The 26,179-nt window shown below is 34.0% G+C and overlaps 1 long non-coding RNA gene across 3 annotated transcripts in view; it reads left to right on the forward strand.

The window, feature by feature from the left end:
• Positions 1 to 26,179, forward strand: part of LOC117009754 — a 209,368-nt gene that overhangs the window by 166,107 nt on the left and 17,082 nt on the right. For all 3 annotated transcript variants that reach the window (XR_004420524.1, XR_004420521.1, XR_004420523.1), the window contains one exon: positions 2,198 to 2,351. This is a non-coding gene — a long non-coding RNA (uncharacterized LOC117009754). The remainder of the gene's footprint in view (positions 1 to 2,197; positions 2,352 to 26,179) is intronic.

Below are 26,179 nucleotides of genomic sequence, written 5' to 3' on the forward strand. Positions count from 1 at the left end.
CATTTTTAGAAAAAAAAATATTTCTGAATTTTTTTTTCTGTGAAATATCTTTTTTTTAGTAAGAATCTGCTTCAGCTCTCAAGGTATTTAACATATAATTAAACATTAAATTACAAATATACACTGAAACATTAGTAGTAGAAGTAGTCTTCTTAAAAACAATTTTTATTCAACTGCAATAAGTTCCAGTAAAAATAAATGGATAGTAAAAAAAAATGGACAAGCAAGATTTCCTGCAATTCATTTGCTGAACATATTGAATTCCTGGAATTTTTTTTTTTGTGTGTGTGTATGATATCAAATATATTTTGTACCAGTGTTTAATAGTATTACTTTTTTGAAAGACAATTGTAGATAAATATTTAAAAACAAAAAACAACCAATGCAAGGGCCAAATCCTAAGAAAAAAGAAACTGCAAACTGCCTAGCATTATTTTACCTATATTTTGCCTTCTGTGAGGGGGAACCCATCTTCAAGTAGATGCTATGCTTCCTTTCAGTATTAGAGCATTTCATTTGTTTTTTGATGGCACATTAATTTCCCTTTAAATTATCTCATAGACAGGTCTCATGCTCAGGAAGAAAAAAAGGTTACTCTTTCCTTGAAAAGTTACTAAGTGTACCTAGAAGGAAGAAGACTCCAGTGTACAGTGTGTGACTGCAGCAGCAAATATGACAATAATAGGAAGGAACTAGAAAATAGCAGCTCAAGCAGAGACTGGAAGAAGAGACTTGGTGAGAATCTTAAGGGATGTCAGCTCATAAAATACAAGTTAATTAAAAATAGGCCTGAAAGCTGAGACCCATTCTACAAAGTCCCAACACAAAAAAAAAGAAAAACGTCCTGTATTTTTTTTTAAACTTGAATTCCTACCTTACCTCCTTACTTAAAGCTTTCTCCATTTATTAGATATTCTGAATCATCTCAATTTCTTAGATAATCTGAATGATTTTTTTTAATGAGGCAGGTCCCTGAAAGAAAAATGGGTAAATCTGCCTCAAAGGTCTTGTTGACTCAATACGCATTTAAAATTATTTAATGTGTATCTACATATGAAGTTGTATGAATAACTGAATTTCTGCTCCCTTTTATTCTGAAAAATGATTAAATGACTGGTTTGTGACTTAATCCTATATTATTAAGCATAAGGAGAAGTCATAAATTTTTCTCCTCACAAAGTTTGGTTTGGTTTAATTGGCCCTGATTATCTTGAAATCCAGAACCTAGAATGACAACTTAATGAGGGAAAACAACCAATATTGGCTGTCATGAAGGATTTGGTAATTTCACTCAGTACTATTAGAAGAAATGTCTTATTCTGATGTTTTGAATGCCAAGATTTCTTCTTCAAAGAGGAATAAACTTTTCTGATTTCTGTTTAAAGCACATAAGGATAAGTAAACAGTATCATAACCTTACCTTTTATTAAATAATTAAATCTTAAAAACTCTTACCCAAATCATGGAAAACCTATGTCAGATTTTTTAATTTATCTAATCAAGTTTAAATTGTACCATTAAACCTTCAAGAGAATTACCTAACTGTAAATTGTAGATCATATAGACAGCGATTCTATAGTCAGGTACTTTTAAAGGAGGCTTCTTCTTTGTGTGAAAACAAATATACAAGCAAAAATGTCTGCTAAATAGAGATATAGAAAGAATAAAGGTGTTTTTTGAAAGTAATTGTTAAGACGGACATCTAGGATAGGAGAATCACAGGTTTTTTGGTTTCAGAATCAAGTTCTACTCGTTCTTTTTTTCAGATTACTTCAGCATAACAGATAGAAAATGTCTTGAACAGCAGCTGAATTCCATCCATCTCTTCTGCCAATTGAGTTGCCTTCCTGCAAATTATATGGTTTATCTTTTGGTGTATGTTGATTTTCCATAATTAAATGGACTGGTCTCAAGAACTTCTCTTACCAGTCACCTCGAAGTTTTAACTTCAGAAGAACACACTTCTGAAGGCAGGATTTTGTTGAACTAAATTCCCTGTGACTCCGACAATAGTTCAAAGTGGATATTCAGTGGCTTTAAGAAGTGATACTTGTGAGATATTGTGAAACATGGAAGCGCTGATTCCTGAAGATAAACTGTTTTTAAAATGGCAGTAGATACTGTATTTTGCAGCATGAGGTACAGGGTTTGAATGAAGCTGTTTACCACATAGATTTTACATCTAGTCTTTCCAAAGAATTCCCGAGGGGCATATGGAAGAAAAAGCAATGTGAAAATCTGGGAGCTGCTGACTGACTGAGGTACTTCTGTTCTCTCTACAAGTCATCATGGATCACTGTTACTTCCCTTGGATGTTTGACAGATACTCATTGTTCCAGAATCATTGGCATGTGGGTATATCACCCAAGACTGTTCAATTGAAAATAGAGTAAGTGTCATTCCTACTGCAAGTTTCACTCTTTCTATAAAGGAAAGGCATTAAAAACCACATTATGAATTCCAGTAGTATTTGTGTACTCTCTGCTAAGACATGGAAAAATGAAGGAGGTTGACCTCATGGAATCACCATGAGATTGGCTTATCTGGGAAACTACAGTGTACAAGACTACACATGTATGTGGGTGAATCATTTTCCTGGTTTGTTAGCAAGCTGCTGAAAGATTTTTTCATCTTGTTTTGCAGGTGAAGAAGTTTGGACCTTTTTTTTCTAATATTCATACTGTCATAGAAACAGACAGTTCAAGTTTGCTTCATTTAAGTTAATTTTCACCTTGTGGAGAGAACTAGGAAAAGGCCTGCACATCTTTTATTAGCCATGTACCTGTGTACCTCTTTTGTGGTTTCTGGACTATAAATGCATGGCAACTCTTTGCAAAACATAAAATCAAGGGAATAAATTTTCTGCATTAGCATCCTCATAAAATAATCAGAGATCTATTTATTAATCTCAATTATTTGTATTTTATTATTTTGTGAGTGTTATCCATCAGGGTAACTACTCTTTATTTCTGATATCAGCAGATCAGAACAACTACAAAAAAGATAACAGAGGGATGGAACATAAATCTATTAGGATCACAGATTATTCTGAGTTTGGAGGGACCCACAATAATTATCAAGTACAAATCTTAAGTGAATGTTCATATATGCAGTCCTGTGACCTTGTCATGACCAGCATCATCCTCTAACCAACTGAGCTAATCACAAAATATAAGGCTCAAGAATTCTAACAGCTACACCATTTCAAATGGATAAAAACTTGGAGCAAAAGTTAATAATTTCTAGTTCTAAAATTACACACTCATTCTCAGTATAAAAATGCGCTTTACTCATTTACTGGAAAGATGTAATTGTGCAACATGGAAGCACTGATTCCCGCAGTGTATAAAATGTAATGTAAGTTTGGTTTGCTTATCAGTGTACATGTATTATTGCTGTATCAAGATAGCAGCTTTAAACAATAAGAAACATGGTATATCAAACAAGAATTCCTCAAGATTATTCCACTTAAAGGTCTGAAGAACAATGTTTCACTTATCTTGAAGAGCTGACTTACTCTGGGATATGAAATTCACAGGCATGGCTTCAAGTAAAGACCAGTAATTGTAAATTACTGCCTTGAAAATGAAAACAAAAAATTGAGTTTTCATTTGGAGAGGTATAAATGGTTTTATGCCTGATCAGCCACTCTAAAATATCATAAAATAGTGCTTTGCACCACAATGATCAATATACTTAGTCTTTTATTGGATTTTTGTCATGTGCATAAGTAGAACTAATGCAGATATAATCTGGTTTTTGAGAAAGGCGAGAGAAAATATTCTCCATCTCTCTCTTTAAGTGAAACACAAAGTTACATCAGTCCCATAGCTCACGATCTGCCTTTATACATTGTCAGATGTACAACTTCATTTTCTTTTGGCGTAGCTGTTAAGCTACTCTATAAAATATGCTATAGTACAACTGGGTTGATTGGTTGTTTTGGTTTTTTGTTTTTTGTTTTTTTTTTTTCTAAGCAGCTGAGCAGTCCTGAATTTTTTTAGTTTATAAAGGACAGTTTTACAGAGACTTATAAACACAGATAGTGTGTTAAAAGCAAGATGTGACTTTGGACCAAACAAGGTGAATCTTAATCACTTGGTGGCAAAAGGCTAATTAAACTCCACTAGTAAATTAACATAGCACAGGCTAGGAGAGTACATGCAAGTTATCATTACGTTATGCAAGATGGCAAAATTGTAGCCTTCAAGGGCAGACTGTCAAATGTACAAGACCTCTCCATTAGAAGTAATAAGGGACTAAAATCAGTTTTAATTGCTTGATAAAAATCTTGTAGTTTTGGGAATATTTTTGCTCTTTTATCCTTTTTTACTTTTTTTCCTCTTCTTCTTTTTCTGACAAAGACATGGCTGAATCCACCAAGCTTTGAAAAGGCTTTTTTATGTTTTTCAGGCTTTGAGTCTTTGTTTAGAATCAAATGACAGTAATGTGTGGTACTACTCAGGAGATAATGCCTGTTGGCACCATAAAAACCTAGTTGTAATATTCTGCAGGTTTTATTTGTAATAAAGATAATAAGTTGGATTCAGCAAAATGATTACTGATGATAATTAAATATATACTGCATAAACATAGATAATGGTACTGTTTGTTTTGGATGAGACCTGACTTTTTCATGAGACTATTTCTAGATTTTGCTCAGTGTAAAACTAGAGTAACTACCTTAAGAAAATACTTGGTCTGCTTTTCTGATGTGCAGCAAAGAATAGAATTTGGTCCTTAAACCTACAGCTTTAATGACAATCCCAGCCCCTTTGGTAACTCATAATGAGAATTATTGATAATGAACAGAGAGGTATTTGGTTAAACTTAGGGGAAGTAATAGAACCCCCTCATCCAATTCTGGTAACAGTAATTTTAAAGAATTTGTGTGGAAAACAGAAAAAACACCTATTATCAAAAACCCACCAAGATTATATATGCTTTTCCTTACTTCCTGCTATTCAACTTTTACTGCATCTCCATACAATAAAGAGAGAGGAAATGATGAAACAATAAATGGTCTTTCAAAATAATCTGAAAAGTATCAAAAATAACTTACCTATTTTTTCTCATTTGGTTGCACACTGTACTGAACTTAAAAGATCTCAAGACTGAGATTTTAAAGGGTTGAGGTCTGAGCTTTTTGAGTTTTCTGCAACTTTGTTTTTCTTGGTTTAGTTTTGACAGCATTTTTTTCTGATTATCAAGTGTCTATATCTATTTTTATTTTTTTGCATTTATTTTTGTTAATCTTTGCAGGTTAAAACTGTAGTTTCTTACAGGTAATGGTAACAAGCAGTTGATCTGGGAAGTAAGGAAATATTTACAAGCTTAACACAATGATAAAATGTAGAGAAATGCAGGTTTAGTATGATAAAGGCCTTAACACAAGTAGACAGGATGCAGCATAGAGAAGGAAAAGGGAATAGAAGAAGACTGGAAAACGGGAAAAAGAAAGAATAAGCCATCAACACAGTACTCTTCCTTCCTGAAAAGGATTCCAGATGCTAACAACTGGCTAAAACAGACCATCACCACCAAACCCATAGTGAAATCATTGGCCCAGAGGTGCAGTTAAAGGTCAACAGCAGAAAAAGTAGGAAGTAGGAGTACAGATTGCCATTTTAAAGGTGTTATTGCTATTATTGAGACCTTTTTGGTATATAACAATTCTATCAGCATTATAATTCTTTGCCTCTCTAAAATAATTTAATATAGACTAATGTTGATTTAGACTATTATGATCTCTATTATACTAATGAGTTAAGTCTTGGCTTTACTAACATAAATGGGTGTTGCTCTTCCTCTTTGTCCATAGAAGGATTTTGAAAATATTTTGCTATTCTGTTAATTTACATACTGATTTAAAACTTCTATCACCTGAGTCTGGGCCACCCACAATTTTTCCAAACACTCCCCCCCCCATTAGTAATTCAGGATTTTAGTGGACAGGAGACCTTATCCACTGAGAATTCAGCTATACATTAAGGATAATAGAAGAGTGTGAGAGAATGGATAAGGTGTACTCCTGGCACCTGAAGACCAGTTTGGTGCAGTCTAGCTTTGTAACCTCAAGTTTTCTCAGAATGTTCTTAAGTAGATAAAAATAATAGCTTCAAAGTTGAAAGAGAAGTGTTGCTGACATGAGAGGATATACAACCTAGGAAAAATAAAATAGCAACAAAACAGCACCAAGGATCAATATGTTTTAAGGGAGCAAACACACCTCACCCAACTGGCACATGCCAGGCAAGAACGAGACCTGTCTCATTCAGAGTGCTGAGCATATTAATATAATATGGGCTTAACACCACACTTCTCCTAGCTACCTAAGTTCATTTACTCACCAATAAATAATTACAGTGTTAATAAATAATTATTAAGCTGCTTGTTTGAGAGTGACTCTGTGAGTGGTAAAGGTACATGAAGAAAAAAGACCCAGAGAAGAAGTGCTTCAAGGGGTGCAGAGGATCAAGGTTTTTGCTGTCCTCCATGCTGGGAATGGACATAGAAATGCTGAATTTTAAATGACAGACTATTTTTCTTGTGCTTAGTAAAATTCTCCTGATATTCTATAAATTCTACTTATATTCTACCTATTTTATTAACTTCAAAGTATGACACAGAGTCAGTGAAGCTGAGCGGTTTCATCCTGACAGCTTCAAAAAATTCATTTCTTTGTGTGCCCACAGGTCTATAACAAAAATTGCTCACCATGTGTGCCTTCTTAGCCAGGTTTGACCCTTGTATAGGAGGTAGATAGTAGAGAGTTCAGTTTAAGTGGGGTTTTAAAGCTCTTGGTGTTTGAGCCGGGCAATTAGGGAAAGTGTGGTGGTGAGTTTGTAACACTGGAGTTAAAACTGAAAATGTCTGATGTATAAACCACTGAAATTAATTAGATAAGAACAGCTTTTAATTCCTGCTGAGCTGGGTGGAAATCAAACCCTACAAGTAAAAAATTATCTTCTTTATTATTAATAATTTCCCCAGTAAGTAATAATTTAATAATCGATTAAAAAATAGAAAAAACACCCAGAGTTAAAAAACTGTATGGTAAATTCACCAAATTAAACTTGCTTCACTTTTGTAATTAAATAGGCAATTTTTAAATTATCTGTGCACAAATACAAAATCTCCCACATCGCCTGTAAACATACTCAGTTATTCCATGCCCTGCTATAATATTCTAATTATAGAAATAATTTCTGGTTCTCCCTTGAAGAAATAGGAACATTGAAGATGCAACCTGGCAAACTTCTTTTGTTTTTGCAATACAGTATTGTGGACAATTTCAAGGATACTTTTCATGGGCAAGTGATGAACTCCTGCCTTGAAACCCCATAAATTAAACATGCTTAAAGAAGTTTTGTTAAAAAAGCAATCTTTATACTTTCTCCCTATTTCAGAAATTATAAGAGAGAAAATGTTTTAGACAGAACAGTGCAACAGTGAAGAATAATGTAGCAATCTGCTACCCTGAATTTATGAATTACATAATTGAGACATTACATTCATGATCTATTTCTTCTATATTGGAAGTAATCTATGAACACGATTTTTTTTTTCTATGAAAGTAAAATAGAGGAACTAACAAAACCACATGTTTTTATTAATGACTTGAGAGCACACACTTTGGTTGCCATCATAATAACTGGGGACACTTCCCTTATCTTTTAAAAATGCAACATAATACAGTTTCTGGTTATTAATCTGATCTGAATAAAGTCTCATGATCAAAATTTTATCTTGAACATGGTAACTGGTCGCCAAAAAATATTTTTTACTGCTAGAATATTTTATGGGGATTGCTCCATTTCAAATTAAATATAGAATAAAGTTAGTGTGCTACTATGCTTATCAATATGAGATATAAGATTTTCTACTGATTTTGAAATGGCATTAAATTACTTAAACTGCTAAGAAACACCTCAATAGTAGCTATTCCATATCAAGGTGTATGCCCTATCCATTGATCCATGCTTTCACTCTAAGAAACATGAGAATCACATCAAAACCTGCAGAAACTATTTCCTCACAGCCTTTGAATCCCAGTATTTGCTCTGACTTTGAATGATGGATATGGAGTGCTGACCTTGGTCTCTAAGACTAGAATTTACATTGAATTTTTTGTACTAGAGGCATATATAAAAATCTCCCAAAGTCTAATCTCAAGCTATGTGTAAACTAGTCATCCTAATTTTCTTTTCAAACTTTCCTTGTGTGGAAAAAGGAAGCATTCCTTTTTCAGCATAAATGACCAACACATTTCTTACAGTTATTTTGAAGAAAAGAGCTGACTTCAGTGCTCCACAGTATTCCTCTCTAAAAGTCCATGACAGTAACAGAAAATAATGGAAATGAAAGGGTCATTTTATAGTCCAGAATGACTCAGTTTTTGCAACAGGCTACCAGGTTGGAGTAACTCTAATGCAGAATATAGCATAATGTTATAACAAATGTTCTACAAGGTCTTCTGAGATTTATTTCCAGTTCTATGAGTAAACCTGGCATATCCAGATTTGGCATACCGTATCAAGTGTAGGGGTACACATTGATACAGTATGAACACAATTTTTGTTTATTTCAAAGGAGCATAAACAGAAACTGAGATATCATCAACCTGTAACCAGAGTATATGATAAAGCAATTAGACCTAGCTTTAAAGATAGGAGCAAAGCTGCCCAGCAGTTTGGGTATAAACCATGCAGAGAAGAACTTGAGGAGTGAAAAAACAATTTTAAAAATATAAAGAGTACAGAAAGAGAAGCACAAGAAGTTATGTAAGAAAAAAGTTTCCTTAAAAGCCTTGAATTGCGGGTTCTGGTTTCTGCTCAGGGACAAGACTTTCCTTTTCTTTTCATGTTCTCTTCAACTTCAGATTTTCAACACTTGGCAAGATTTAGTATTAGGAACAGGGTGTAGTCCACTAGAAACTTATATCCATTTTTTGAAGGAACAGGATCAGAAAGTTAACATTCCTGAAGCTGGAGAAAATTTTTCTGATCTTATGGGACATCCATATCTATATGTATATCAAACATTGATTGAAACTTGTATTGTGATTTCATAAAAAAGGGATGGCTAACACAATAAACATATGATTGATATGACAGGATATCTTTCTTTTGTTAGTTTTGTTTGGTTTTACATGAGAAAATAATGCAAGGAAATATTTTTAATAGTTTTAAAACTAATTTTTAAGCTAATTAATAGATCATTAAACCATAAAAAATTCATTACAAATACTACTTAATATTGCAAATTATGCAATAGCAAGGTTAATATTAATTCCTCTCCACTGTTTAATACATCAGCTAAGACAATAAATCTCTTTACAATATCTATTTTTATTCACAATGAAGTATAGTTTGTAGAAAATACTCATTATCTGTGAATGTATCTAGACATGTTTCTACAGTATTTTCCTAGCAGTATGCTGGTAGAAGCATCACTTAAGAAAGCTGAAATTACGTTGCCCATTACTGAGCACAAGGATAATGAATATGTTTTGGTTGCTTCCAAGTGTCTTTCCTCATTTAGTGCTGCAGTGTTAACTTCAAATAATGTACAAAATTTTCAAACCACTGTCTAATATTGTTGAATAAGATTAAAATTTTAAATTTTATTCCTTTTTTCACTATAGGCTTTAATCAATGTTTCTTCGACAATAACAAAAAATTAAGACATTACTATTATGCCTCCACAAATTTTGGCATGGTCCAAGAAGATTTTAAAGGAAGGGTAATATTCTTCACTGTCTCTTGAAGAATGTAGATATCTTTAGGAGAGTAAAATTAAAAGAGCAAAGTATTATTTCTTTCAAGAAAGACATTTTCCTCAATGAGCAATTTTATTTATTTTTTTTTTAATTTTAAACTGTAGACTCTCAGGTGTTAAAATAAATAAGTGTTGTCTTCTTCAGTGTCAAGTCACAAGTGTAAGGAAAAATAGGGGTTTGATTTTTACTTTTTGAATTGCAATATTAATATGCTATGAACATTTGCAGAACCATACCAGAACTGATTTATGTGGCATTAAATATTTCAAACAACTGCCTGGAAGCAATGCCCTCAGGTATTTCCTATACCAACCAGTTACCATGTTAAGAGTAATGTAATTCCCAAAAGTGCTACTTTTCAAAAATATCACTTTTTTAACATGACAGCAAATGCATTGTGACAGACATGTTTGATGGAAACAGAGGAAAAATGTTTCTTTATATGAAGTCCTTGTAGCAATGATTTTTTAATGAATTGGCAAGTAGCACAGATATTAACAAATATTTTAATTTTTTCTGAATCAAAATAGACATATCTTCAAAGATGACCAGATACAGAGGTGCCATCTTTCCATCCATCATTTCTTTCAGTCTTATTCAAGATATTATGTGATTGAAGCCATAAAAAATACTTGCTCTTTCTGTCCCATTTCTCCATTTCTCATTCAATCTAGATTGTGCGATCAGAGACAGCTTCTGTTTAATTTAAAATCTATATAAAATGCAGAAAACACTACTGATTTCAGAAGTCAGAGATGTGGGCGATATCTCAGCATGATAACAGTACGAAATTTAGATTTAAGCTCTTCTTGTGGTTTCATGTAGTGCGTTGTTTTTTTACTTTTGTTTGCTGTCAAGAAAAAAAATGCAAAATTTGAATAGAAATTCAGGTCTCTCCCTAACTTAAAAAAAAAAAAAAAAAAAAAAGGGAAACAAAAACCCAAAACCAATAACTGATGCACACCAGAATAAAATTCTGGTACGGTTTTACTAAGATTTACCTTCAGTTTATTTTTGTAATTTGTTGCTGATTTACTCTAGCGTAAATTAAATTAAATGCTAACTCTATGGGGTTCAGGGATCTAATTAAAAATAAAACAATTTTTCAGGCAGTGAACATTGGTAAGACATACCCACTGGTCATTAAAACTCACAAAAAATGGAGATCAAAGAAATCATGCTGTCAAAAGAAGTTCTAAGTGAAATCATGAGGGGCTTCAAGGAATGAATAAAGGACAGTGAGACAAGAAAAGAACAAATTTACATAGAGTAAGTAAGAATCTGCTGAGAATATACAGTTAAGAGTTCCACAGTATATCACTCTCATTCCAAAATTTTTGGGGTTAGGGCTTCTAAAAACAGTACTAGCATTTAAAATGTATATCAATGTACTTTCCAGCATGACATAAGGAAGAGAAAGAACACGAACAGCCACTGGAGAATGTTTTGCTTCTCCATAATAATGTACACTTTCAGAAGAAGAATGGGATGATAAATAAAGTAATCTTTATTTATGTGCTTGCTCTAGAATTTTTGTTGTTTGTCTGCTTGTTTGCTTTTTTCAATTTCAGTTTGGAAACTTAATTTATTTTTTTTTTGGTACATTTTTCCTTGCTGGGAACCCATCTTTGCTCACAACAAACTTACCTCGGCATTTTATCAATGAACGAGTTAAAAATGTGTGACACTTGTCTGCTGTAATTTTAGATTCTAGACATAGTGTCCACGCTTCACAGTATGCATTGGGCCAGAAACGCAAGTGATCTGTATTCAGATGCATCCTGAGAGTGCCCCTTCACAATGAGTACAATGAGCAATAGAAGTTTAATACATTGCTCTAGTTTTACTGTAGCCTAGTTTTCCCTTTCAGCCCCAGGATATGGGATTGACAAGATGCACATGGAAGCATTGAAAGATTTCACTTCTTCTGGAAGTGTCATTGCTGTGCCTTGCTTGGTACACAGATTCAGGGACATGAATTTTAGTCATCAATCATTAATTGTATGTATTTTTTAAAATGTTTTCAGGGTAGACTTTTGATGGAGTTAAAACTTAGCTGGATTTTTTTGTCCATGTATTAGCTTCCTTTCCCATCCAAAGGAAATGAGAACAAAATAAGCATATAATTCATTACCAGTCTTAAGATAAGACTGTAGAAAAGACACACTCCCATGTTTATCTGCCAGCAGAAGTTTGTGTAAATCAGGGATGAAACTAATCCTTAGAGAGAAGGTGCTCTGAAGGAAATGTAAGGAGATGAAAAATAATGGTACAAATTACTCATCCAGCAGGATCTAGATTTACTCAGACAAAAGGTGAATATTTTGGACTGATCTTCCAGCAAAATTGTGGATAGGCAGCAACATTCCCAAAGAGGCATATTCAGAGTTGCATTTCAGGAAGGATTTTGTAGAATAGCATAGAATAAAGACTAAAAATGAACATTCTATTGAAGGTTAGGATAATCGATTTTAGTAGCACTTGCATTCAGCTAAACTGCAGTCCATTCGTTGGCAGCTGAAATTTTGGGTCATCTATTGTCTAAATGACAATAGTTTTCTCTTGCAGACATTGAAATAACTTGTTTCTATATGATAATGAAGGTAATTTCCTGTAACATTCTCTATGGCTATATTTCTTACCTCATAATGATTTTTTATGTCATGTTAAAAGTCTATATTTACTATGAATTCTACTGACTAAAAGAAAATAATTTTAAATTTAGCAGATTACCTCAACTATACCAGCCTCCCCTTTCACTCCTACCAACCTTATGGTTATTACTATGGAGCATTCTCTTTGAGAAAATGATGTGTGATTTTTAAAATTTTTGTGTTAATATACATTGTAAGTGGTGTTATGATTTGATATATTTAAGTTCAGTTTCCCATCTTTGCAAAAACTGAAATGGAAGCTTATCACTAATTGGATGTGCAAGCTTATCCAAAATGTTTGGGAATTTTTTAGTACATTTGTGTGCAATGAATAAATATTAAGAGCTAAGAACAATTTTTTGATAACTCAAAAAAAAGATAACAGTCACTTGATCATATACTCTAGATCTATATTTTCATGCATTCAAACACCATCAGACACTGGATAAATAAACAGAAATTTGGTATTTAGAAATTATACATTATTTAGTAATTACCAGAATTGAACAAATTTGAGTTGAGAAATTTGTTTGATGCCTAACAAATGTAGATGATCTAGCTTTCAGGGGTTTGTCCATCACTGTTTTCCATTATCTCAGGCTTGGGGACAGGTAGAGCACTGTGAGGAGTATTCACCATCCTGTCTTTTTTCCAATCACTGCACAAAGTTGAGAAGGTAAACATCTTCCATGTGTAAAGCATCTAAAGTATCTTCTCTTTTTTTTTTTTTTTTTTTTTTTGTACTTTTGTTATTAATATTGCTGCTATTGTTGCATGTTTCTTTTCCCATTATGCTTTGCTTTCAGTAAGTTCAGTAAATTGTTATCTCAACCCATAGTCTCTGTCCCTCTCTTACCAGAGAGGATGGGGGAAGGAAAATGGTTTAATGCAGCAAAATGCACATTTGTCCACAGCTGAAGCAGAGGTTGTTGGTGGCATGAGAAAACTATAAAACTTGTAAAGTTGCTCCAATAAATAACTAACCATTTACTAGAGCATACTAAATATAAACTGTATCATGACATAATAGGTTGAAGAAAACATTTAGAGATTACCGTAAGACTGGGATTACTCAGTACAACCAACATAATTGTACACTCACTATCATCCCAAATCAATCATGTTAAGCCTAGTCACACAACCACCCTGCTAACTTTACAGAAAGTCTCATGATTCTTAATCATCTAAAGTAGGATAAATCTTCATTTTAGTGTGGAAAAGTTTCTATTTAGGAAACAACATTAACAGAGTAGGTAAACTCATAGTTTATTACTAATGAAAGTCAAATGACTTTCCTATAATTTTAATTTTTTATCCTATTGGGAGACCTGATACGCCACTTTGTGACTGATCAAGAAACTCCTGCAATGGCAGAAATCTTAGTAGACATGGATCAAGTTGTGTCCAAGAAACTCAGGGAGTAATGCAAAGAAACTGACCTAATCTCAGCATAAAAGGGAACAGAGGTGGTCTTTGTTTCATATAAACCACTACCAACAGCTGAGTTGTATAACTCGTGGCATAAATGGTTCTCCCTGTGTTCCTTCAAAGTGTAAATATCTCCCTGAGTCAGCCAGAACAACAAGAAGGGGAATGAATATGTTGCTCAGCCCAACACAAAACAGAAAAACAAAGGAACTGGTAAAATAATTTCTTAGAGAGCAAAAGGCTTGAGCTGGCTCCAAGCCATGTGTTATTTTCTGCCAACTGATGACACCCAGGATGGTGATAGTGAGCATATCACAGACACTGGGAATGGGAAATGCAATAATATTGTGATTGAATTGTCCACTGCATTTGCTGTGTTTTGCTAACTGTGACTTATATTTGGTGGTGTTATACAGTTTATTTTGAGTCACTCTGATAAATCAGAAATCTTTTTCAACATCAGATATATTTAGAATAAGTAAAACTGATATTAAATACTACAACCTCCACAATCTCAAAGGACCCAGTGAAAGTGTACTACACTCTTGACATATTTAAAATGGGTAAATCTGTCAAGTAGCTTATCTCACTATTTGTCATAGGCAAAAAAATAACCTGTTCTGTGGGTGTATAAAAATCGTGACTGTGGGTTCTTAGGATTCCATAATGCACAAGGGTACTATCCTCGAAAAGTCTCTTTATTGCGGATTACCACGTATATTTCCCCCATATCACCACTAGCACATATAATACCACAAAATCACCACTAGCAAGTGAAGTTATGATTAATAAGGTGAATATATATGCATATATATCAAACTATTGAAGATTACTATCAGCAATTAATAATATAGCATCAATCAATAGTATGGTAGTAATAAATCATAGCAGCAATCAGCCATATAACAACAATCAATTGTAAAACAGAAACACAGGTTTTTTTTTTTTTTTCAGAAACTTTTAATTAGTGAAATAAAGTTACCAACAATATAATAGTGGGTAGTTATAGGAGTTACATGAATATGTAATACCAGTATCAAGTCATTTCAAAGGGGATGAAACAACCTGAAAGAGGAGGACATATTGATATAAGAAAGGAACCAAACCAATCTCAGCTGTAGAGGACAAACCAAACTAACCTCAAATGTGGGACCAATGAAGTTACAGACTGAGCCTCTCTTCAAAGATAACCTACACCACAAAATCCAAAGCCATCCAAGCATCCTCAGCCTGGGTCCAAGATCCCATAGAAATTTCTTTTGGAGAATTCAGCATGTCTAGGAAAGGAAAAAATTAAGTCCTTTATATTTCCTAGAAACATGACTACATCACCAGCATTCTGAACAGCCAAGAGATGTTGTCAATCTCTCTTTTTCACCTGTAAGAGCCAATACATGATGAAATTTTGTGTGTTTTCAGACCAATTTCATTTTCCCAGAATGTTTCCATTTTTTGAGATGATAAGTTGTAGTTTCTTGGTTTTGCACATATTGATGATATCTCAGGATGCCTCCTCTTTCTATGTATGCAACTGTATTTCAAAGATGCCAGCTGCACTTTTCAAGGGTATTTCTGCTGCCAAGGCCTAGTTCCCAGGCTCTCAGGCTGGCAGGCAGTTTGTCTGTCAGTATTTTTCAACAGACATTTCCTCTGTTCAGTAACATTCTCCTCCTAATCAGGCTACTAATTATGGCTGCTCAGTTCATCATTTTGTTTCCTTCTCTGCACATCTACACTGTGTAAATTACAATTTTTTCCCAGGATCTTTGTGAATGTGACTCAACATATTCCCTGAAAATATATTTTTGCATGGTTTTAAAAGCTGACTTCTGTGCTGCTCTCCAAATCCAGTATAGGTGAAACAGCACCAGACTTAGTCCTTTCTGCATTAATGAATTCACTTAAACTCTTTCAGGTATGAAGTAATTATTATATTACCTAATACCACATTCTAAATCAAGAAAAACATTAAAATAACTCTCCTACAGCATAATATGCACATGTATGTCAGACACTTTAACAGGAAAAGAGATATATTTTGATTCTCAAGAGCTACATGTGACCCTGGTTGCGCAGGGTTACTTGACCTGAAGTGCAGATACCACCAATCTGCTCTGGAGATAGCTTGTCCTGAGCTAAATATACAAGAATCACCACACCACATAGTGGGGGTAACATCTCTCCTAAGATGGATACTGTGATACAGTCACCAGTGTAGATAAAGACTGTGAGTAATGATTTATTTTAAAAACAGTTCCAGGAAAGTCTAAAGTATAGCAGTGGATCTGGTTGGGTAATGAAAGCCAGGCCCCAGACAGCAGTTTAGTGCCTTATGAATCATATTGGTATAAATTAGATGTGGGATGTAAAGTCAGGTGCCATTTTAACCCACAAAATGTCCAATCTCTATAAACATCTCACTTTTTCTTTTTCTTTTTTTTTTTTGTTTCTTCTCTATGAGCGATATCTGAAGGAGTCTAAAGGAATGTTTCTTTCTTTCTGTGAAGGACTGAATTGTGACAGGAATTTGATTAGGATGAAGGAATGGGACATTTCTCAACTAAGATCTTGGAGACTTGGAGCAAAGTATCTGATCTTGAAGCACTCCATGCACATCTCTAGGATCATGCTCCACATAATAATTACAGAAATCAGTATCTTCTGAGTTGTGGTAGTGATCCGCATCCTGATATAGGCTAGAACATGGTGACACAGAATAACTGGGATCATTTCCTGCCTTATTAACTTTCAATTTTATAATTCTGGAGAGGAGTCTAACCACAACAGAAATCTAGCCCATAGTCCCTTATTTTCCCAACCTGTGGAAGTTCTACTGCTCTACATAAGAGAATTCAGGAATCTTTGGCTAAAGAATTCCCCGAAGGTCTTTTCATAGTTATCTCCTAAAGCCACTATTAGAATATGCTGTTCATCCTGAGATGCGTGATTTGGGTAAATCTTTCTGTAAAGGAATCAGGCTCTTCTCATTCACCTTAACAAACATATGACAGCTTGAAATCTTGAAATTTTGAGTTAGTATATCTAAGATTGAATATTTAATTTGTTTTTTAATCACACCTCTAAAGAAGAAGTCTGGTAGGAATCTCATGTAATTCCACAAGCGGAAAGATGGTGGTGTCCTGGGCTGTGCTAGCCAAACCAAAATATTTCCACTAGATGAAGGGAAATTAACATTCCCCTCTATTCAGCACTGGAGAGACCACACCTGTGTCCTGTTATGGGCTCCTAAGTACATGAGTGGCACCGGAGAAAGTTCAGCAAAGGGTGACTAAACTGATTAAATGGTATTGCTTTGCTCTTTGAGTAAGGGCTGAAAGAGATGGAATTGTTTAGCCTAGTAAAAAGAGCCTCAGAATGTTTCAGAGAGCTGTTCATGTGAACCATTACTGGACCACTCATGTACAGTGCAGCCTCATAATATGACTTCTGGATCTACCTAGGGAAAAAAAATAGTTATCTAGCAACTGTAGAACTCAGTATGTAAATGCTGAACATATGGGTACATTTATGGTGACAATAAGGTAGGAAGAAAAACAGTGAGGAAAGGTTTATAGAATAATAGCAACAAAAAGAGATTAACTGATCTTCCTCTCAGTGCTTTGTGCTTAAATTGTTGTTTATAATTTCCTTATACCAAAATTCTATATTTTTAGGTTCTTAATAAAGTGCTGCTTAGTCTGATAGCCATTTGAAAGCCACAGCTGGGATAAGAAGAGTGAGCATCCTCCTCCTTCTACAGGCATAATAAGCTCCACTGTAAAAAGAGATTCGTGGCTCCAAGCAGTGTCTGAAGTTAAAAATTCTCTTGCAGCGCTCTGTTCATCTAAACTGTACTGAAAATGAACTGATCAAAATAGAGGAGGTTTCATGACTATACAGCAAAACCATAGAGAAATGAAAAATCAGCTTGGTTCTTTCTCTCTAATACAGTTAAATCCTAGTTAACATGAAATGTTATCTTTTTTCAATTGGAAAAGTATTTGAGTGGAAAAAAAGGCAGGTACAATTATCCATCTTTATCCGAATACCATTCAGTATTCATTCATTACTATATTAATCAGTAATTTTTTAGAGCGTATAACGGTCTGACACTAGACAGTAAGGTCACTAATGCTGTGCATTTAACCCTTTTCAACATGGTATATCCTAGGGAATTTCATTCTTTCTTTCTTAATTTTCCTGATTGTAAATGTGTTTCTTTCAACCACCCTGTAAAACACAAAACAATCCAAAAACACTACCAAATCTCAATCTTTCATATGAACAATTTAAAAGTATTAATTTTCTGGGAGATTTGTGTTATAGGTTTACATGGAAAGGTTAATGTCTGTGACAAGACACCAGAATCTGTACAGATGGCAACAACAAGAAGATGCTAATAATTCCATGACTGGTGAGGCAGATCTGGCTAAACTCTCCATACAAAAATCCATATGGTGGAAAACTACGAGAAAGGAAGAAATGTGCTACACTCATGCTATCTCAACTTATGGGAACAGAGTCTGCACCTTGTGGACACCTGGGACTTGAGTGTTAAAAATGGTACCTCCAGAAGAAGTGCAGACTCCCACCACTGAGGAAGGACCAGAGGATGCCACAGCCACAGCGACCCATGGTGCTTGCTCTCTCTGTCTCTCTCCTCTCTACCCATCCGTTCCCTGCCCTGCACCCTTCCCTCTCCCTTCCTATTTCTTTCTATCTCTCTGCCTCACATTTAGTGTTACATAAAATCCATGCTATTAACTTTGGCAACTATAAAGTCTGGTTTGTACCTTAACTCAGGAAGAGGCATCTCTTGTAAGTGGAGCATAAGATCAAGATAAAATAAAATTATGATAATGAAATGTAAAAGTTTGATAAAATTATATCATGGCAATCTCACTTTGACACTCTTCTGTTATAATATCTTTTTACCCAACATGTGTGGCCTGAGTAGAAGCAGTTGTCATGGCTTTCTTTAGCTTCACCTTTTCATCAGGTTTCTATTGGGGAATAAGTTTTTTCTAGCAGTTTCTTGTTCATGTCCTAGATCTCAGAGTCCCACTTTTATAAAGCTCCAAGAAAATCACAGTTTTATCTCTTACAGGTTTTTAGTGATATTTTATTTCCTTTTACAGTAAGTTTCACATTACTGTAAGAGAGTGGGGTGAGTTGAATAGTTCCAATTTAGGTGTTTTTGCTGTTTTGCCCGGTTCTATGGATGTTTCTACAGGTGCACTGGGTTGTTTTTTTTTTCAGTAAAGGCTTTGAAGAGTCATCTGTTTTCCTGACCTGACTTTATAAAGCTTTATTAAAAAAGAACAGGGTGCCAGGGCTTTATTTAATCAATTTCTGGTTTCACCCACTGAGAGTTTATCCTTCTCTAGAGTAGCTGAATGGAAACAATCTGATTCAGCATTTCTGGGTTGGCTAGCTCATGCAATTAAAAAAAATGAAAACGTTCAATAGGCCTAATGTCAAAATACATCCTTTAGTAGTTTGCAATCTAGAGACATTTTATATTTGCAACTCTTTATCCTGAATTTCCATAGTTCCTTTTATTATTTTACAAGGTATTAGCTGTATTAGCAAATATGTTATTTGAAGGAGAGCTTTACTACATATATTGACTTGACTAATGAAGACTATGTCAATACATGATTTAACATGTCTAGAATTATTTTTTTGGTAACTTTTCAACTGCAGCAGAAACAGATCAAGTGTACTGTAAAGAATACAAATCAGAGCAATTTTTCAAATAAATTAATTTTATCTTTAGATCTTTATCTTTTTGTAATAGTTTTAACTTGATAATTGCTGAGAAAACAAGTCATTTTAAAATAATTTGAGTTCTAGTGCTATTTTAAAAGTCCTAATGATTGGGTACTGTAATACTACTAAGAATAAATGTGTTTTATTGGTTGACTAATGTGATATATGCAAGACTGAGTGTAAGTAAAAAGGTGGGAAGGTATGAAACCATGATATTTCTGAACTCCACTGAAGTTTTATCATTTATTTCTGAAATAAAAAGATGTCATCCAAGATGCTCAACATGAGTGACTTTCAAAACAAACAGTAACATATTGACAAAAGATTACAAATAGTAACACTGCTGTTTTGCATTTGCTTGTAGGTAATTTTTAGACCTGTATTTGGGAAGCATTAGAAATTTATTTAAAACATTAAATTGCCCAAAAACCTTATTAGGAGATTCAAACACTGGAAAAAACTCTCACCCTATAATAGTAGCCCAGTCAACTAAGATAAAAAAAGGTGTCATAAACATTCAAGTAAGCAGTCCCAGTGATGTTCTGTGAAGCTGAAAGACATAATCTGTTTACAGCTTCAGGCCACCAAGTCAAAGAAATATGTGTACACAGTAATGATAGGAAGAGGGAAGTGACTTGCTGGTGGAGTCTCTGCTCTGTGGTTGGGAATGCTGACATTGTGTTAGCCCCTGACTGCAGGAAGAGCTGAAACCTTCTTTGCACCCTAAGTTGTTCCATTTTTATTCATGTTCTACCAATGATTCTCATCCAGAAATCCTGTCCTCTGACATCTGTTTCAAAAACAGTGTAACCATCCAACTACGGATGGAAAGGAAGGTGAAGGTGGAAGGCAGTTTAACTAGAAGGAGGAGATTAAATTCCTGTGTTAATAATGAAACAATGCACAATGAAAGAACAGTAATTTCTAAGAAAAGCTGACTAGATCAGTTGTTAACAGTACAAGATAGAAACTTGGATTCTAGACATGTCTTACACAGTTGGTTGTACATTTTATAACAAACAGTTGTTAGACAAAATGGTGCTTATTGTTGTCTAGTGAATATTTCCTAGTTTAAATTCTACATTGACTGTTGAATTTGAAGGAACAATTTGGCTAAGAGAGCTTGTTTTCCTCTTCTCTGGAAGTAACTTCTCTAGAAGTTCTTCCTGTGGTGGAAGAGTAAAAAATGATGGGCTATTATTTTCATTCCATAGGCGGAACTGATGTGGAAGGAAATTAGAACACCATAATCTATATTCATATGCAGAATCATAATATACTTTTTTATATATATATTTTAATATACTGCAGCCCCTGCTTTTGTAAGAAAGATGAACAGCAAAAGAAGTTCATAAATCTTATAGTCACAATAAAGTTAATTTGTTCCGCTTTTCATTTTACTCCATGACTCTTGTTTAAGTTTAGTGTTTGTTATGTGTATTACTTGTTTTTCTTTCTCTAGGTCTAGGGAGTCACAGAAAATTTCCTTTGAAGCTGTTGCCAGCATATAGAAATCAACAGCCAGCTATCAGTTTCCTTAAAGACCATAATTTATTTTCCTAATAAATTAAGAACTGTCTGCCAAAACTCACTGACAACTAAAGTATTTCTAGGCTTATTAAAATTTTGGTTACACTGATACACTGTGCTTTAAGAGCGTGGACACCGTAGGTTATGCACTGTCTTCTTTTTTTTGTTTGGAATGGCACATTGGGCAATTGAGTTCAAATACTGTGTCATTTTAATTGGTGCAGGAGAGCAATTGACTTTCAATGGTAAAATGTCAAGTGCTTCCTTTGCCTCATCAACGCAAATTGGTCAGGAAAAGACTATCATCTCATATAAATAGCAATCAGTGCAATTAATTTGTATGTTTCAATTAGCTCATGATCTAATTATCTCATGGTCTAAGGATAAGAGCTAAGGACTTCAAAGAGAAAAAAGAGTGTTTCTCCTCTCTCCTTCAGTGTTTCCTGTACTGTTGACTCTATTCATACACTTGAATAAATCCTCTGTGATAGTTTGTTGAACTTTGCAGCTTCATTTCACACAAACTTTCAAGTTAGTTGTACTGTGAAACTCAAAGCCCAGTTCTACTCAACTGCCAGAGGAATTAAAGTTAGCTCAAGTGATAGAAGAAAGACAGATGTTCCAAGAAGTGTTGATTATATTTAAATTATTAATGCATTGAGACTAAGTCTCTAAGACCTCCTAGCACATTAAGAGTATTAAATAGAAACTGAAATGAGGCAGAATGGGATAGACTCAATAGAAGATTAACATCTCTGCAATGTTATTGCTGTTGTTTTGAGATTCCAAAGGCCCACCTTTAGTATAACAGCAAACTATTCTGAACAGGAAGACATTTTCAGACGTGGTTTTGGTTTAATAGGATTTCAGGTTTTGCCTAGGAGAGTTGTTCTGGTATTTTTGTCTATAGAGGGAATACTTTAGCTGTTTCTGAGGCAAGAACTGTATCACTGGTTTTTGTACTTTCCAAATAATTTCGAATAATTACTAGGAAAATACTACAGGGCCTTGCTTCACACTCTTTTTTTCAGTCAAACTGAAATGCAAAAAGAAAAAAGAAGCCAGCATGTCATATTATTTTCAAAATACATCTTGTTTTCAACTTTTCACCATTTCTTAAAATAAGTATATATATGTTTCTTAAAATAAATATCTAACAAAAATGGATGACTACATTGTAATGCAGACTAGTTTCTACTATTGACATTTAGAAAAATAAAATATGTGCAAAAATATTTTAATGCTAAAGACAGCATGTTAAAGACAGAATTTTAATAGTATACGAATTGACAATTTAAAAAATTATCAGCTCATTACAAAATTAAAATATGTTTCCTGTTTCATAATACCTTATACCCTTTTTGATTGTTTTTGGTTGGTTTGTTTGTTTCTTTTCCTTTTCTTTATTATATCTTAAGGAAAAAAGAAAGGTGGAAAATCAGTAAAAGAAAATTTTTAGAATTCTTACCTGACAACTTTCTTTGTTAATTGGTAAAGAGTGAGTCCTTTCTCCTCTGTGGTAAATTCCATCCTTCCTCAAGATGATAAATGAGATTAAGTTATCCTGGTCAATAAAATACAGAAGTTTTCCTCCCAGACACTTCTATTGTTGCTCCCATGAATGGAGCAGACTTTTTTACGGGGTAAGAGTTTGCAGTTTTTCTGCATTTTTCTTTAAGCTAACTCTCATAGAAAGGAGAAAAAAAATAATAGTAGTAACTTTTGTTTCATGTTTACATCTTTCTACCTGTATCTCTGAAAGAAGTCATACTCAAATATACTTTTTGATACTAAGTCTCTAGGGAAACTGACATGACTGAAAAATAAAGTGTAGGTGTTATATCCAATTGCAGTAGTTTATGATTTGATTTATGTCATGGTAGTCATTGAATAAATTAAAGAAATTCCACTTAAGCATATATCAAACATAAGTCTATATTCTCTCAAATTAGTACTATTTTTATGGGATCAGATTGTCGGAAATGATTCTAGAATCTCTTCTATTATCAATCTATTTTTTTAATTCGGTGTAACGTAACATTTTGCAAATGTAGGCAGCATCAACAGGAAAAGAGATTTTATGGTTCATAATACAACAGCATCTTTAATACTGGGACTGTGGCTTTGAAAACTAATGCTCTTTTACAATAAATAACCTTTTTAGCAACTATTAGATGCTTTAATCAATTAAAAATAACCTGGGCACGAAGGGTGTGTCAAAAGCACCAGAGAGAAACCTCACAGTCTAGAATTTAAATTTTTCTACGAAAATGTTGCAACAAGAATCTCATGTATATATATCACAAGTGTGATGTCTGTTATAGCCTTTTTCCAAAAGAATACTCTCTATTGTCTTATGAACAAAAGAAGAAAATATTCTTTGCTGTTCTCCTTTAAACTCCCTAAGTGAGGAAGCACCTGTAAGACTGTAAGTTCTGTGCTTAAAAGCTTTTCCTTGCAGCCCAGTTCTTTAGGCATTTGCAAAGGGCTGATCTGGAGTCACAGCTCTTTTTAAGAGTTTCCTCCTAGCTGTTTCAGGCAAATGGAGAACCATTGTTATAAATTCTGTCATTCTAAGTGATTTAATTCTTCAGTGCATTAAACTAGGAGCTCAGGCTCTCTACATTAGCTGCATTTTCATTGGGAGTTACACATGCAAAAGCTACATTGTGAGATGTTTAGAATTACAATGCTTTATTTGTCTGATTCATCTAGTCCCTTATAATCAGTACCTTTTGCTTTTCGTTTCACATTACTCTAAAATATTCTCCATGTTAGGTATGGATTGTCCTATTTCTCAGAGTAGTTGTCTCTTCTGTGAGGTTTCTGGTTTCTTTCAGGATGGTTTTGAGGAAGTATGTTTTATGCCTTGATGACCCTCTTCTTTAAATATATTCCATGGCTTTAGTAAGGTTCTCCCTAATCCATTATTTTCACAGATTTGTATCATTAAAAAGAAAGCAGCAGAAGAAAATGAAATCAGTTTGCAACTCAGATCAGAAACGTTAAGTATCAGTTGGAAGTATTTAATAAGAAATTACAGATCTTTACAGTCTCTGTTGTAAATACCTGGCTGGTTTCAAAGTTTACTTTGGTATTCCTAGACTTTCAAATTAATTATGAAATTCGTAATGCATAGCCATTATAGTAATTTTTTTAAAAAATTTCCTTGTCATATCCTTGTTTTTCTGGAAATGAAATGGTTGTACCTCAGCAGCATTATTGCCTCATTAGGCGAGGAATAAAGAGACACAAAAGCTCTCTCAGTCACCTATCTTCTATTTCCAGCATGCCAGCATCAGATTTTCTAAAAAGTCAGCAGGTCTTGCAACTTTTATGCCGTTATCTAATTAAAATCAGAACTGTATAGGAAACTATAGCTCTGAAGATATAGAGAAACTGAAAATCCAGGCCATATTACTGATGAAGTTTTCAGCAAAGAAGGACAAAAATTCAGTCATTAAAAGCCCCATCTGAAACATCTGTTTTTATTTTCTGCAGGTGCAAGCAAATACTTTTCATCCCTAACTTAAATCTGTACTGCACACACACGCACGCACACACACAAACTGCTTCTTCTCCAATTCATCACTAAATTTAAAAAGAACTGCATCGATTCATAAAAACACATAGTACTTTGCAATAGATGTCCTGGTTGTTTCCTAAATTAATGTATGTACTTTCCCTTTCTTTCCATCTGGACTCTGAGTGAAGTGCAGAATCACATCTCATTAGATCCTGTATCCAAGCTTTAGTGGGATCAGGAGCTCAAGGAACACCACAGAATCAATCTCCCCTACAGCAGATACACAGCTTAAAACATCTTTGGTATCCACAGATCATTCTATCCTCCCCCAATAAGCTCTCTTAGAAGAATGTATTTACATTCTCTAAAAGCCAGATCATTGTTTACAGTCATTTTGTAATGGGGAAAATGTAGGATTAAAACTATTCTCTTCTGTTTTGGAATCCAGCGCTGACTAACATTAAACAACCTTCTTAAAAATTGTTTAGATTTTTGTTTGGCTGTTCTGATGTGGAAGTTAGGTTGCAAAATAACTGCTTTATGAGTGGTAGTTAAAGACCAGACTTACTAATGTTCACTTTGTGTTCATTTACTTCAGTGCTTATATTGCTCATTAGCTTACATATCTTTTTTTAGAAATGAGCAGAATTATCAGTCTCAGTGCTGTAGTATTAAGTTTTCCTATTCTACTTGCATTTTATTGTCTCTCCTGAAAGATTGAAGTCTCTTTTCTTGTATATTCTGTTTTTAGAATATAGGTGACCTGAATTGTCCATATCAATTTAAGTGTCATCCCATCAGGTAATATATATATTGAAACTAAGTTGGACAGTTATATATATTACCATCTATGCCAGAAATAGCTCACCTCATATATTCTAAAAATAGTTTTGGGGTTTTTTTATGCCTGCATAATGGTAATGGTTTATTGTCATTCTACTCTTAAGTCCATTAAGATTGTGCCGCATTTCTAACTGAAAGAAAATGACTTGTTAACTTGGTTATTTTTTTTTCTTTTCATATTGAATTATCATATAGTTAGTCCATGGCTCTGTTTTAATCATGATATTGTATTATGTACTGAACAAATCGAATCCACTTCTTTTCAAGATAGGGCTGGAAGAGTATGTGAAATTGGAATGACGTGGAATTAAAAGGTACATTGTCACCTGTAAGGTGGCAAAGACCTCTGGTTTGTGGGAAAAGTCAACAAGGATTCACCCTTTCACAGTAAATAGATGAGAGACAAGAAACTGTGTGGCTACCTGTGTTCATTTGTGTGTGTGTGTGTGAGTGTGTGTGTGTGTGTGAGTGTATTGGCATCTCTGGAACTTACTGGGACTATAAACAAGAGCAGTAGGAAACAAATGGAGAGAATAATTATTCTGAGTCTGACCTCAGACAATCCAAGCAGCAGATCATTCCCAAGACACTCTCATTATGATTGTTAGGAGACTGTATATTCTCTTAAATATTTACCTCTACCCA

The sequence above is a fragment of the Catharus ustulatus genome, chromosome 2 (assembly GCF_009819885.2).
Source record: "Catharus ustulatus isolate bCatUst1 chromosome 2, bCatUst1.pri.v2, whole genome shotgun sequence".
Taxonomy (NCBI): Eukaryota; Metazoa; Chordata; class Aves; order Passeriformes; family Turdidae; genus Catharus; species Catharus ustulatus.